This window comes from Lolium rigidum, chromosome 1, assembly GCF_022539505.1.
Source record: "Lolium rigidum isolate FL_2022 chromosome 1, APGP_CSIRO_Lrig_0.1, whole genome shotgun sequence".
Taxonomy (NCBI): Eukaryota; Viridiplantae; Streptophyta; class Magnoliopsida; order Poales; family Poaceae; genus Lolium; species Lolium rigidum.
The window spans coordinates 360,834,746-360,849,610 of record NC_061508.1 but is presented as its reverse complement, the minus strand read 5'-3'; positions in this window follow the sequence as shown (position 1 = coordinate 360,849,610).

The following is a 14,865-nucleotide window of genomic DNA, read 5'->3' as shown; positions in this document are numbered from 1 at the left end:
TTGGTTTGATGAGCTGGAGGCGTAGTCGCCTAGGAACTTGTATCGTGCGTGCAACCTCGCAATGAGCTGGGCTCGCAAAGGCGCTTTGCTCTCAGCTCGGAGGTCCGTCTCGTTGAGATTGACGACCTCTCGGAGGATACATGCCAGTTGGTTGCCGTACCCCTTGGCAACATCCTTAGGCAACACCGGCAAACCACTGGCGGGGTCCACCTGCGTGTCTGTGTCTCTGCCGGTGCCGGCCGTGTTTTGGCGCCTTGCCTTCCGCGGCCTCTTGGCTCCACTTGTCCCGGTGCCACTACTCCCGGCGGCGGCGCTAGGATCGTCGCCGCTTGTCTCGCCGCCACCCCGGCGGCGCCGGTTGCCTCATCGCCGCTAGGCTCGTAGGTACTACCCCCGGCGGCGGCGCTTGCCTCGTTGCCGCTCGGCTCGTCGGCACTACCCCCGGCGGCATCCTCCATCTCATGGTCCTCGTCGCCGCCAACACCGGCGGCCTCGGCATCCTCCTCCGTCCTAAAGAAGTGCCTATTGTAGTGCTCCTCTAACTCTTCTTGAGACGACATGGTGGCTTGCACTAATAGAAGATGAAAAAGAGTTAGAATTCACGGAAAAATTCGGCATGACCTTTGCTAAAAATTGGTCATGCCGAGTGCTAGAATTGCCGGAACGGAAATGAATCGACATTCCGGCACTCAATAGCAACTCAATCCCTGTAACAGAAATGCAAACATATATATAACAACTTCATTTTCACCGGAGCTCAACCATCACCATAATCGGCCTGTTCATTTAGCTCAACCATCACCATAACCATAACCATAACAGCAATATGCACGACGGCGGCATGCATAGCATCAGCATTTAAATACCACCGGTAGCATTTCCACTATAATAAAAAACCCCAATTCATTTCCGAGAGAAGCATGTACATCAAGTAAATGGGTCATCAATTTATCACGGCAAGAAAAATATGTGTGGATGAATAAAATCATCCAAACGGGGGCACCACAATCATATACCCCCAACGAGAGAAACCAAATACATTATATATACATAAGCTTCGGGGAATTACTTGGGGTCCGAGAAAAATTGAAACCTACTTGCTAGAATTTGAAACCAATTTTTAGCATTCAAAAATTCAAACCGAGAGAACCCTATTTCCAATTTGAACCCTATTTCTTGCAATGTTAACCAAAGGTAACCAAGCGAGAAATCCAAGGGATCATATTGACTTGCACTAGTAAAATTAACTAAACAAAATCAATTTTGAGCCAAACCTCTATTTCATTTTCTTTTTTTGGCGGTAGGTAATGATGCATGAGCATTTTGAACCAAATTAATTTACAACCGGTGAGCATGCATGAGCATTTTGAACTAAACAATTGAACCGGTGAGCTACGCCAACTAGAGAACCATCATAAAGTAGCATAAAGTAGCATAAAGTACCAAAATGCTAGCATTTTTAAACCGAGAGAACACCGGTCAAGATGCTAGCATTTTACGGGCATTTTATAAATGGTTTGGTGAGCTAAACCTGCTTGCTTCTTTACCTAGCAAACCGAGAGAATGCATTTAATCAAGAACTAACATCTTGCTAGCATTCATTTTCCTTTTTCAAACCGAGAGAACAAATTAACCTATGAATTTCATTCATATTATTAGCATGAGCATGCAACACCATTTAGCAAAAGCATGAGCATTTTATTTTCATTTAACCATTTAGCAAAACCAACATATATAAAGTTCATTTTCAACTTGATTGCGGTAGCATAAGCATGAGCATTTTATTTTCATTTAACCATTTAGCAAAACCATTTTCATTTTCATTTTCATTTTCATTTAATGAAGAACTAACATACCTGCAACTAAAATCATTTTCTTGTTTGAACCAATCCTTTTTTGCTACTGCTAGCAATTAACCTCCTATGAACATAAAGAACCAAAACCGAGAGAACAATACTGCTAGCTTTTCAAACCAATTTTAGCATTCAAACTTCCTTTTTGGGCAATTTTGTTGGACATCAAATTTTAGCTTTTCAAACCAATTTTAGCATTCAAATTTAACCGGGGTATTAAACACGAATTAAATGAACCGGGGTATGAGACGAGGAAGAACCCTAACCGGCTTGGGTCACCGGAGATGAGGAAGAACGAGAGAGGGAAGGGGGAGGGAAGGGGAGAGGGAAGGGGAGCGGGAAGCTCACCAATGGCGCGCGGCTCCTTCTTCTCCAACGGCGGCGCCGACGTCCCCTCGCGCGCGGCACCTCCTTCTCCAATGGCGCGCGGCACCTCCTTCTCCACGGGTCTTCCGCGGCGGCGTACGTGGCAGGTGGTGGGGGATGGTCGAGGGGATGGTGGAGGGCGGTGGCGGGGCGCGAACGGCGGCGCTCGAGAGGGGGACTTGAGGTGGCGACGAACGGCGGCGCTCGACGGTGGGGGTTGGAGATGTGGGCTGTGCGGGGAGAAGGAAGAAGGGGAAAAAAGGTTAAGTCCTAATTACGGCTGATCCGGGGTTATTGCCGGCGCACCACATACACTGGTTCGCCGGGGACAAGTATACCCCGGCGAATTAATAAGCTCTGGTGCGCCGGCAATAACCTCTGGATCCAAGCTTTGTAGTATTTTTTCTTATCTTTTCAAGATAATAATGAAGCAATATGCATGAGTTATGTAAAAACATGAAGATATATATATGAGTTATATATACATACACAAAATATTGACCAACACAATATTAATTAGTCATACATAAAATATTGGCCATGACCATATGAGTAGTTATGAATTACACAAAATATGAGTTATAGATTGCAAATAAATTTTTACATCATTGATTGAGAAGAGTGTTTCGCTTTCTTCTTGCTTTTCTTGCTCGTCGTTGAATAATTTAGCCCCGTGTCGTGACTTCTTCTTTTGAAGGGTCGACCGACCTCGGTAGCGTGGTCCTGCTTCTTCTTGTGGTGTATGTTGTGTCTTCGTCCTCGGATTCTTCCATCATTGGGTCTCCGACTTGTCCTTCGAAGTCTTCCTCGTTGGCGACTCCATCCATTCCGACGATGGTCCTCTTGCCTCTCCTCACGATAACACGGCTAGGCCTGGATGGGTCGGTTATGAAGAAGCATTGGTGCACGTGTTACGCCGGTACCCATGGCTCATTCAGCGCGGTGGCGTTCGTGGACTTTGATTTGTTGGCTTCGGGTAGAAACATGGTGGTGAAATACCGGTCTTCTTTTCGACGCTCTTAGCCCATCGATACGGAACATCGGCACTTTCTCCCCGGCGTAGCTAAGCTCCCAGATTTCCTCGATTCTTCCGTAGTATCTAGTCTTTACGTCACCCGTCCGAGGAATCCATCGTTACCCACGAGTTACGGTAAACACTTGTTCTTGTCTTTTTCTTCCGTGTAGAATGTGTACCCGTTGATATCGTACGCTTGGTAAGTCATGATGTTGGGCGCGGGGCCATGTGACAAGGCCAATACTAGTTTATCCTTGTCGAGAATCCATTGGTGGGGGATTAGCATCAATGTGGTCTTTGAACCGGCGCGCAAAAGAGGAGTTGTGCTCTCTGTATATTTACGCTTCCGTCATCATCGGCTTGCCACTGTTCTCTATCATGGTTTTGTGCTCTTTCAACCAAGGATCGATCAAGTCAATGTGTTGTAGCGCTACTAAGTTGGCCACTGTCAAAGTCGGAACTCCGACCGGACATGTGCACGTGCGGTTCCTTCCTTCCATTTTTGTGGCCTACTCCCTCGAACCTACGGAGGTACTTGTTTTGAGGCAAACCAACGGGGTCCTCGATGTCTAGATAATTCGTGCGAGAAAGAGATGCACTCTTCGGTGAGCCAGCCACTGTACGATGCTTCCATCTGGATGTGACACTGTTACGAACGTATCCTTTAATGACCCCATTCATTCTTTCAAACGGCATCATGTTGTGTAAGAATGCCGGCCCTAGACTGACGATATCATCCATTATATGGACCAACGAGATGGACCATCACGTCAAAGAATGCGGGCGGGAAGTACATCTCCATCTCACATAGGATCACCACGATCTCTTCCTGGAGCCTTGCGAGTTTCTTCACGCTTATCGACTTCCGAGTTATGACGTCGAAGAAGTTACGAGCCCGATCAGCGTTGCACGGACATGGTCATCCATTATACCTCGGATTGCAACCGGAAGAATCTGCGTCATCATCACGTGACAGTCATGAGACTTCATGCCGCTGAAGTTTCGTTTCTTGGGGTCCATGTATACGCTTATTACCCGGAGTAACCGAAGGGCACTGCGACTCCTACAAGGCAATTGAAAAATTGATCGACCTCGGCCGGACTAAAAGTGAAGCGGGGAGGGGGACGGTAATAGTACGGCTGCTTAATCCTTTTGCGCTTCGACCGCCGTCCGCCTCCTCCTCCGATTGTCCCTCTTGGGCCGGCGGGATACGAAGCTCTTCCACGATGCCCAAAACTTTCAGGTCATGTCTTGCTTTCGGCCCATCTTTGGTCCGGTCCGGCATGTTGAGAAGAGTGCCAAGCAAGCTCTCGCACACGTTCTTTGTAATATGCATGACATCAAGGCGGTGAGGTGTATCGAGAATTTTCCGGTACGGCAAGTCCCAAAACACGGACCTCCTTTTCCATACACCAATGAGCGGCGTCGTTTCCTTTTTCTTCTTCTTCTCTCCGGGCTTTTGACGAATCTTTCCCGGCGCAGGGCACTCCTTCCAACCTTTCGGTAATGTATCGATCTCTTCGCCGCTCTTCTTACGTGGAGGTCCTCGGGGTTCATTTGTACCATCGAACGGATCTCCACGCTTTCTCCACGGGTCGAGTTTTACGCAGCCACCTTCGATGCCCCATGTAAGCTGTTTTCGAAGAGCCATCCTTACCAAGCTGCAAAAACATCGTCTCTTCCATGCACACGACACATGCCTTGTGTCCATGGCACACGGCACGAAATGTAACCGTATCCGAGGTAGTCCTGCACCGTCGTGATCAACGCGGCTCTCAAAGGGAAATATTCTTCCGCGACGGCGTCCCATGTATCTACCCCTTCCTCCGCCCACAACGTTTCAAGCTCCTCCTTTAATAGTTCGAGATACATGTTGATATCGTTTCCTGGCTGTGTCGGCCCTTGAATTAGCATACTCATCTGTATGTACTTCCTCTTCATGCACAGCCAGGGCGGGAGGTTGTAGATCCATACAAACACGGGCCATGTGCTATGTGTGCTGCTACGGTTTCCGAACGGATTGAATCCGTCCGTGCTCGCACCCAACCTGATGTTTACGGGATCTGCCCCAAAACTTCCGAATTCATTGTCTAATGCTTTCCACGGCTTGCATCCGAAGGGTGCGTCGGCCTTGGGTGCTCAATCCGCTCTTTATCATTCAACACTGCCTCCTTTCTTTACGCGTGCCGGCGCATGAGCTTTGCTTCCTTGCGGTCCGCGTAGAACCGTTGAAGCCGGGGGCGGCGGGAAGTACCACACAACTTTCCGAGGAGCTTTCTTCTTCCCTTTCTTGTACCGTTCAGCTTCACACACGGGACATTTGGTCTTGTCCATGTGCTCCTTGCGATACATGATACGGTCGTTGATGCGGGCGTGATACTTTTCGTGGGGTAAGTCGAGAGGGCACGTGATTCTCTTGGCCTCGGCTAGACTACCGGGACACGTGTTCCCGGCGGGAAGGAGATCTTTCACGTATTCCGGGATGTCGTCGACGCTTGTGTCCGTCCATCCGTGTTTCGCCTTCATCTGCGGCACATCGAGAGCTACTCTCAAGCGAGACTCCCCCAACCCGCGACCTGAGTCGTACAACGGAGTATTCGAGTCTATCTCGAGTTGCTCAAGCTTTGATTTCCGCTTGGCGCCTTTCGTCTTTTCGAGAAGCGAGATCTTGAAGATGAGGGTCCCGCACGGCTGAAGCTAGCGGCACCTCTTCGTCGTCGTCAAGGTTATTGTCGTCGTCAAGGTTATTGTCGTCGTCAAGGTTATCGTCATGTGCGACAAACTCTTCATCGTCATCGGTATCATGATGCCCTCCTTCTTGCCGGCCATTTTTACCAGCTGCCGCCGTCGCCCCATTGACCTCCGCGCCATCATCACTCATCCATTGAGTGTGTCCATGCATGAAACCATTAGTGAGCAGGTGCCCCTGCAACTTGCCTGAATACGGGTCAAACCATTTCCCTCGTTTGCATCTCCGGCACGGACACAATACCTCCGTGCGGTTATTTTCATACATGTCGATGATCGCGTGTTTCAGATATCTCATCACGATGCTTTCACTCATCTCGATAACCATTATCGCCTGCATGGTAAGATTACATAATTCATTAGAACCATGCATCCGTCGGTAGTTTTCACGGAAAATTTCGGCATGACCTTCCTACACGGTAGGACATAGGAGCGCCGAGAAATGTGCCGAAACGGAAACTTGAAGAATCAACATTTCGGCGCAACGTTGGCAACTCATTTTCAACGCCAACACACACACAAGCACAAGCACAACATATATATATGCCACACACGAGAGCTTTTCTTCAAATGTCCAACATACATCGATTTCATTCCTTAATTTGTTCATTAATCACCTATTTGTTTGATATATTCGTCGATAAGATCGAGACGACGCGCCGCGACAATGGCGTATGGAAGCCGACTTTCTAGATCTAGATCTAGATTGAGCGGTCAATGCGGGATAGTAGATCTAGATCTACATAGGGGGATGTGGGAGATGCATGTAGGAAGGGAAGATTTGCTCAAAAATTTTGATTTTGTTTGGTCAAATTGGTGAAATTGGGGATAGAAATGGGCAAAAATGAGGCTGGGTTGGGAGAAGGCTCGGGTTTGTGTGGAGAAGTGGAGTGTAGTGAGTGTGTGAGTGAGTGGGCTGGTTGGTGGCTGAAATAACTGCCGAGGTTATTGCCGGCGCACCTGGACCATGGTGCGCCGGCAACATATACCCCTTTCGGCTATATCACAACCGGGCCGGGCCCAAGAATCATTGCCGGCGCACCGGCCCGGGGGTGCGCCGGCAATAGCAAATTTTCCACCGGCGCACCACGGGCCGGTGCGCCGGCAATGATTCTTGGGCCTGGCCCGAATCGGCCGGGGCCATGCCGAGGAAATAGCGCCGGCGAGCCTTTCCCCGAGGTGCGCCGGCAGTACCCCTTCATCGCCGGCGCGGCTGAAATGTGGTGCGCCGGCAATGATTTCCACCGGCGCATGCACAAGGTGGTGCGCCGGCACCACTTGCCTCCACCTATAGGCTTTTCCCTAGTAGTGTCTCGGAATTGGACGAAATCAACGCCCAGTATCTTATTTTTCCCGGAAGCTTCCAGAGCACCGAAGAGGGGCCAGAGGGGAGCCAGGGGGCCCCACCCGACAAGGCGGCGCGGCCAAGGGGGGGCCCCCTATGGTGTGGCCCCACCAGGACTCCTCCGAGGCTGCCCTTACGCCTACTTAAAGCCTCCGTCGCGAAAACCCTAGAAGAATAAGCCACGGGACGAGAAAAGTTACGCAGCCGCCGCCATCGCGAAGCCAAGATTCGGGGGACAGAAGTCTCTGTTCCGGCACGCCGCCGGGACGGGGAATTGCCCCCGGAAGGCATCTCCATCGAAATCACCGCCATCTTCATCGCCACTGCTGTCTCCCATGATGAGGAGGGAGTAGTTCTCCCTCGAGGCTAAGGGCTCTACCGGTAGCTATGTGGTTAATCTCTCTCTCATGTACCTCAATACAATGATCTCATGAACTGCCTTGCACGATTGAGATCCATATGATGAGCTTTGTATCACTATTAATCTATGTGCTACTCTAGTGATGTTATTAAAGTAGTCTATTCCTCCTTCATGATGTAAAGGTGACGAGTGTGTGCATCATGTAGTTCTTGGCGTAGGTTATGATTGTGATCTCTTGTAGATTATGAAGTTAACTATTACTATGATAGTATTGATGTGATCTATTCCCCCTTTCATAGCTTAAAGGTGACAGAGTGTGTATGCTATGTTAGTACTCGGTCTAAATTGCAATGATCTATTATGCTCTAAAGGTTACTTAAATATGAATGCCGAATGTTGTGGAGCTTGTTAACTCCGGCTTGAGGGATCTCTTGTAGCCCTACACAATGAATGGTGTTTGTTATCCAACAAGAGAGTGTATGTAGCACAAAGGAAGAGAAGTTATTTATTTATGTGATCATTGTTGAGAGTGTCCACTAGTGAAAGTAGGATCCCTAGGCCTTGTTTCCGAATAGAAAAGTTACACCACAGAGAATTACCTCCCACGCCAGCAAGCTATTTTCTGGCACCGTTTCCAACAAGTTCTGCTACATGTTTACTTGCTGCCATATTTATTTCAGATTGTTATTACCACTCATATTCATCCATATCACTTGTATTTCACTATCTCCTCGCCGAACTAGTGCACCTATACATCTGACAAGTGTATTAGGTGTGTTGGGGACACAAGAGACTTCTTGTATCTTAATTGCAGGGTTGCTTGAGAGGGATATCTTTGTCCTCTACCTCCCTGAGTTCGATAAACCTTGGGTGATTCACTTAAGGGAAACTTGCTGCTGTTCTACAAACCTCTGCTCTTGGAGGCCCAACACTGTCTACAGGAATAGAAGCGTGCGTAGACATCATTGTGCTATCATGTTAGATCTTGTGAGCTGCCTATCATGATCAAGATCATCTATTTGTAATGCTACATGTTGTGTTTATTGGGATCCGATGAATATGGAATACTATGTCAAGTTGATTATCAATCTGTCATATATGTTGTTTATGTTCTTGCATGCTCTCCGTTGCTAGTACAAGCTCTGGCCAAGTTGATACTTGTTACTCCAAGAGGGAGCATTTATGCTCGATAGTGGGTTCATGCCTCCATTGAATCTGGGACAGTGACAGAAAGTTCTAAGGTTGTGGATGTCTTGTTGCCACTAGGGATAAAACATCAATGCTTTGTCTAAGGATATTTGTGTTGATTACATTACGCACCATACTTAATGCAATTGTCCTGTTCTTTGCAACTTAATACTGGAAGGGGTGCGGATGCTAACCCGAAGGTGGACTTTTTAGGCATAGATGCATGCTGGATAGCGGTCTATGTACTTTGTCGTAATGCCCCGATTAAATCTCATAGTAGTCATCGTGATATGTATGTGCATTGTTATGCCCTCTCTATTTGTCAATTGCCCAACGCGTAATTTGTTCACCCAACATGCTATTTATCTTATGGGAGAGACACCACTAGTGAACTGTGGACCCCGGTCCATTCTTTTACATCTGAAATACAATCTACTGCAAACTCGTTCTTTACTTGTTCTTCGCAAACAAACATCATTTTCCGCACCATACGTTTAATCCTTTGTTTACAGCAAGCCGGTGAGATTGACAACCTCACTGTTACGTTGGGGCAAAGTATTTTGATTGTGTTGTGCAGGTTCCACGTTGGCGCCGGAATCCCTGGTGTTGCGCTGCACTACACTCCGTCGCCAACAACCTTCACGTGTTCCTTGACTCCTACTGGTTCGATAACCTTGGTTTCATACTGAGGGAAAACTCGCTGCTGTACGCATCACACCTTCCTCTTGGGGTTCCCAACGGACGTGTGTTAACTACCACGCCAACAAGCAAATACGAGTACCTAAACCTTATGCTAATCAACTTAAGTCCCAAATAAGTTATTGTCATTGTAAGTATACATGTATCATTGAGAATGCTAACAGGGTACCTCCTGCCCCATGATATAGGAGCATTTCCATATCAAAATGACAAGACAAACAAACAATGAGCATCTCAACAATCCTTTTATTTACTATGGGCATATCTTTTTATTGAAGATGCTTCACAGAATGCTCACTATGGTTCATTGTAAATTTCCAACATGAATGATGCATGACTTAAGTTGGCCGCCCAGGAGTTTCTCTAACACATATACAAACTCCATGAACTTACAAGTTTCCATTTTATTTCATACCGCCAGGCATCCTAAAACAAAAGAACATGATATCAACTAAATATGAATAAGTGCAATGTTGAAAGCGTGCCCCATGAAATCATGGTTGTGCTAACTCCCAACTTGTAGTTTGCAAGCATACAATCTTCATAAGATAGTCATAGTGATTCAGGTTTATTAAGTGAAAGAAAGTAAATGTGTTATCAAGTTCGTGAGAGCTTTACTAACTAATTTTCTCATGATAATATTTAATTTGGAAGATATATAAAAACATGATGAATATACTTGGAATAGCAATGATGCTAGTAGGTAGATATGATGGACACGATTGGCAAACTTTGATTTTTAGTGGTTGGAGCTATAATGGCCATAATCATGCATAGCGACAAAACATTATTAATCAAAGCATAAAGTGATATTACAAGTCAAAAATTAAATGACCATAGAGGCTTTAGTTGAGCTGGTTTGTAGTCATAATATGGTGTAAACATGTGCCAAGTCCACCCAATAAAGCATCAAAGGAGAATACTGCAATACTATGCTTTTTATGATGGAAACAAAACATGATTCTTTCAATGGCACATTATGCACTCTCAGATATTTGAGACAAGTCATGCTAAAACAATAACTACCAAGCATATGATAAGAATAACATCCAACATGACATTTCAAAGTTTATGCCACAATCTAAACTAGCTTTATTTTACAGCACTATAAGCATGAAACATTTTACTAGTCTCCAACACCAATACACTTATCTGAAACAACTCTCATAGATAATAATCAATAAATATCATAGATCTACTCATACTTAAATAAAGAAAACTAACAAGCTCTAAACAAAATACGAGTGAACAACCAAGAGCTAAACGCAGTACTAGCAAACTAGAACACTCGCATAACAATAAGAGCGAAAACTAGAGTGTTCTATGCAATTGAAAGGGAGTGTGTCATTCTCCACAAAAAATCTGGGATCCAACCATATGCTACAGAAAAAAACTAAAAACAAAATAAATACGCTCCAAGAATAACACATAGCATATGAAGCAATAAAAATATAACGTCTAGAAAGATGACCTGATGCTTTGTTGATGAAGATGGGATGCCTTGGGCATCCCCAAGCTTTGACGCTTGTACCTCTTGGATATTTCTTGGGGTGACATGGGCATCTCCAAGCTTGATCTTTTATCCATTCTTCATCTCATTACATCATTCTTCTCTCCCTACAATTGAAAACTTTCTTCATACAAAATTTCACACAATTCTTATTAGCAACATTAGTGCAATTAAAATAACAAATCCACTTGAGCTCAGTTATAACATATATAAAACATCAATTAAATCATTAGCTACTGTATTAACTTCTTCAAAAAGCTCTTTCCTCGAAAGAACTTAAACAGAAGGAGATTACGAGGAAAATGTAAATAGTGACAGAAATCTGTCCAAACAGAACAGCAGGTTGATACGTCTCCAACGTATCGATAATTTCTTGTGTTCCATGCCACATTATTGATGTTATCTACATGTTTTATGCACACTTTATATCATATTCGTGCATTTTCTGGAACTAACCTATTAACAAGATGCCGAAGTGCCGATTCTTTGTTTTCTGCTGTTTTTGGTTTCAGAAATCCTAGTAAAGAAATATTCTCGGAATTGGACGAAATAAAAGCCCGGAGGCCTATTTTCTCACGAAGCTTCCGGAAGTCCGAAGGAGAGACGAAGAGGGGCCACGGGGTGGCCAAACCCTAGGGCGGCGCGGCCCCCCCCTGGCCGCGCCGGCCCGTGGTGTGGGCCCCCGTGCCGCCTCTTGACTTGCCCTTCCGCCTACAAATAGCCTCCGTGACGAAACCCCCGATGCCGAGAGCCACGATACGGAAAACATTGCGGAGACGCCGTCGCCGCCGATCCCATCTCGGGGGATCCTGGAGATCGCCTCCGGCACCCTGCCGGAGAGGGGAATCATCTCCCGGAGGACTCTACACCGCCATGGTCGCCTCCGGAGTGATGAGTGAGTAGTCTACCCCTGGACTATGGGTCCATAGCAGTAGCTAGATGGTTGTCTTCTCCCCATTGTGCTATCATTGTCGGATCTTGTGAGCTGCCTATCATGATCAAGATCATCTATATGTAATTCTATATGTTGCGTTTGTTGGGATCCGATGAATAGAGAATACTTGTTATGTTGATTATCAAAGTTATGCTTATGTGTTGTTTATGATCTTGCATGCTCTCCGTTATTAGTAGATGCTCTGGCCAAGTAGATGCTTTTAACTCCAAGAGGGAGTACTTATGCTCGATAGTGGGTTCATGCCGCATTGACACCAGGACGATGATGAGAAAGTTCTAAGGTTGTGTTGTGCTTTGTTGCCACTAGGGATAAAACATTGATGCTATGTCTAAGGATGTAGTTGTTGATTACATTACGCACCATACTTAATGCAATTGTCTGTTGCTTTGCAACTTAATGCTGGAGGGGTTCGGATGATAACTTTGAAGGTGGACTTTTTAGGCATAGATGCGGTTGGATGGCGGTCTATGTACTTTGTCGTAATGCCCAATTAAATCTCACTATACTCATCATGATATGTATGTGCATTGTCATGCTCTCTTTATTTGTCAATTGCCCAAGCTGTAATTTGTTCACCCAACATGCTTGTTCGTCTTATGGGAGAGACACCTCTAGTGAGCTGTGGACCCCGGTCCAATTCTCTTTCTTGAAATACAATCTACTGCAATACTTGTTTTTACTGTTTTCTCTGCAAACAATCATCTTCCACACAATACGGTTAATCCTTTGTTACAGCAAGCCGGTGAGATTGACAACCTCCCTGTTTCGTTGGGGCAAAGTAGCTTGGTTGTGTTGTGCAGGTTCCACGTTGGCGCCGGAATCTCCGGTGTTGCGCCGCACTACATCCCGCCGCCATCAACCTTCAACGTGCTTCTTGGCTCCTCCCGGTTCGATAAACCTTGGTTTCTTTCGAGGGAAAACTTGCTCGCTGTGCTCATCATACCTTCCTCTTGGGGTTGCCCAACGAACGTGTGAAATACACGCCATCAAGCATATTTTACGGCGCCGTTGCCGGGGAGATCAAGACACGCTGCAAGGGGAGTCTCCACTTCTCAATCTCTTTACTTTGTTTTTGTCTTGCTTTATTTTATTTACTACTTTGTTTGCTGCACTAAATCAAAATACAAAAAAATTAGTTGCTAGTTTTACTTTATTTGCTATCTTGTTTGCTATATCAAAAACACAAAAAAAATTAGTTTACTTGCATTCACTTTACTTATTTCATCATGTTTCCTTTTAATTTTACCACAAAGAACATACCGGTAGGACGTGGGTCTATAGTTGGGAGAAATAATATAGAAGAATTCTTCAACCATGTTGGTACCATTGAAAATTTTGAAGATAGACACTTGATAGATCTTGCGCCTACTTATGAAATTGCTGCTGCGCATTTAGTTCGCTTGTTGGAAACTAAATTTGTTAATCTTAATCCTATAATCCAACACATGTTTTTCACGCTTGGTGATATGGAAGAAGGGGAAAAGAAAGATTTTGTTTTAGAAACCCTTCTTAGAGAATTTGGTGGTCTAGCAAGAGAAGCTAGAAAGGTGTTTGCTAAATTCAATATGCTTGGTTCTCCTACTAATTTTGCTAGTCTCCTTGAAAAGATGGATATGGATAGAATAAGATACACTAATAATATTGATGATGGAGAGGAGATCAAAGCACCAATACCATGCAAGCTCCTAGCTATGAATGATGCACTAGAAAATAATTATGCTTGGCTTGTTCCAGAAAATTTGTTTGATGAGAGTAGCACACCTAAGACTAATGAAGATGCTAAAACTTATGTATCTAATATAATATGCCTAGTTGAGAAAACTCCACACCTCGCTGAGAATGCACCACCCTTCGATAATTCTTGATACACACTTTCGCGCCTAGCTGAAGGCGTTAAAAAAGCGCTTATGGGAGACAACCCATGTTTTTACCTACAGTACTTTGTTTTTATTTTGTGTCTTGGAAGTTGTTTACTACTGTAGCAACCTCTCCTTATCTTAGTTTTGAGTTTTGTTGTGCCAAGTTAAGCCGTTGATAGAAAAGTAAGTACTAGATTTGGATTACTGCGCAGTTCCAGATTTCTTTGCTGTCACGAATCTGAGCCCACTGCCCTGCAGGAAGCTCAGAAAATTATGCCAATTTACGTGCATGATCCTCAGATATGTACGCAACTTTCATTCAATTTGAGCATTTTCATTTGAGCAAGTCTGGTGCCATTTTAAAATTCGTCAATACGAACTGTTCTGTTTTGACAGATTCTGCCTTTTATTTCGCATTGCCTCTTTCGCTATGTTGGATGAATTTCTTTGATCCACTAATGTCCAGTAGCATTATGCAATGTCCAGAAGTGTTAAGAATGATTGTGTCACCTCTGAATATGTCAATTTATATTGTGCACTAACCCTCTAATGAGTTGTTTCGAGTTTGGTGTGGAGGAAGTTTTCAAGGATCAAGAGAGGAGTATGATGCAACATGATCAAGGAGAGTGAAAGCTCTAAGCTTGGGGATGCACCCGGTGGTTCACCCCTGCATATATCAAGAAGACTCAAGCGTCTAAGCTTGGGGATGCCCAAGGCATCCCCTTCTTCATCAACAAATTATCGAGGTTCCTCCCTGAAACTACATTTTTATTCGGCCACATCTTATGTGCTTTTTCTTGGAGCGTCGGTTTGTTTGTTTCTGTTTTTGTTTTGTTTGAATAAAATGGATCCTAGCATTCATGCTTGTATGGGAGAGATACACGCTCCGCTGTAGCATATGGACAAATATGTCCTTGGTTTCTACTCATAGTATTCATGGCGAAGTTTCTCCTTCGTTAAATTGCT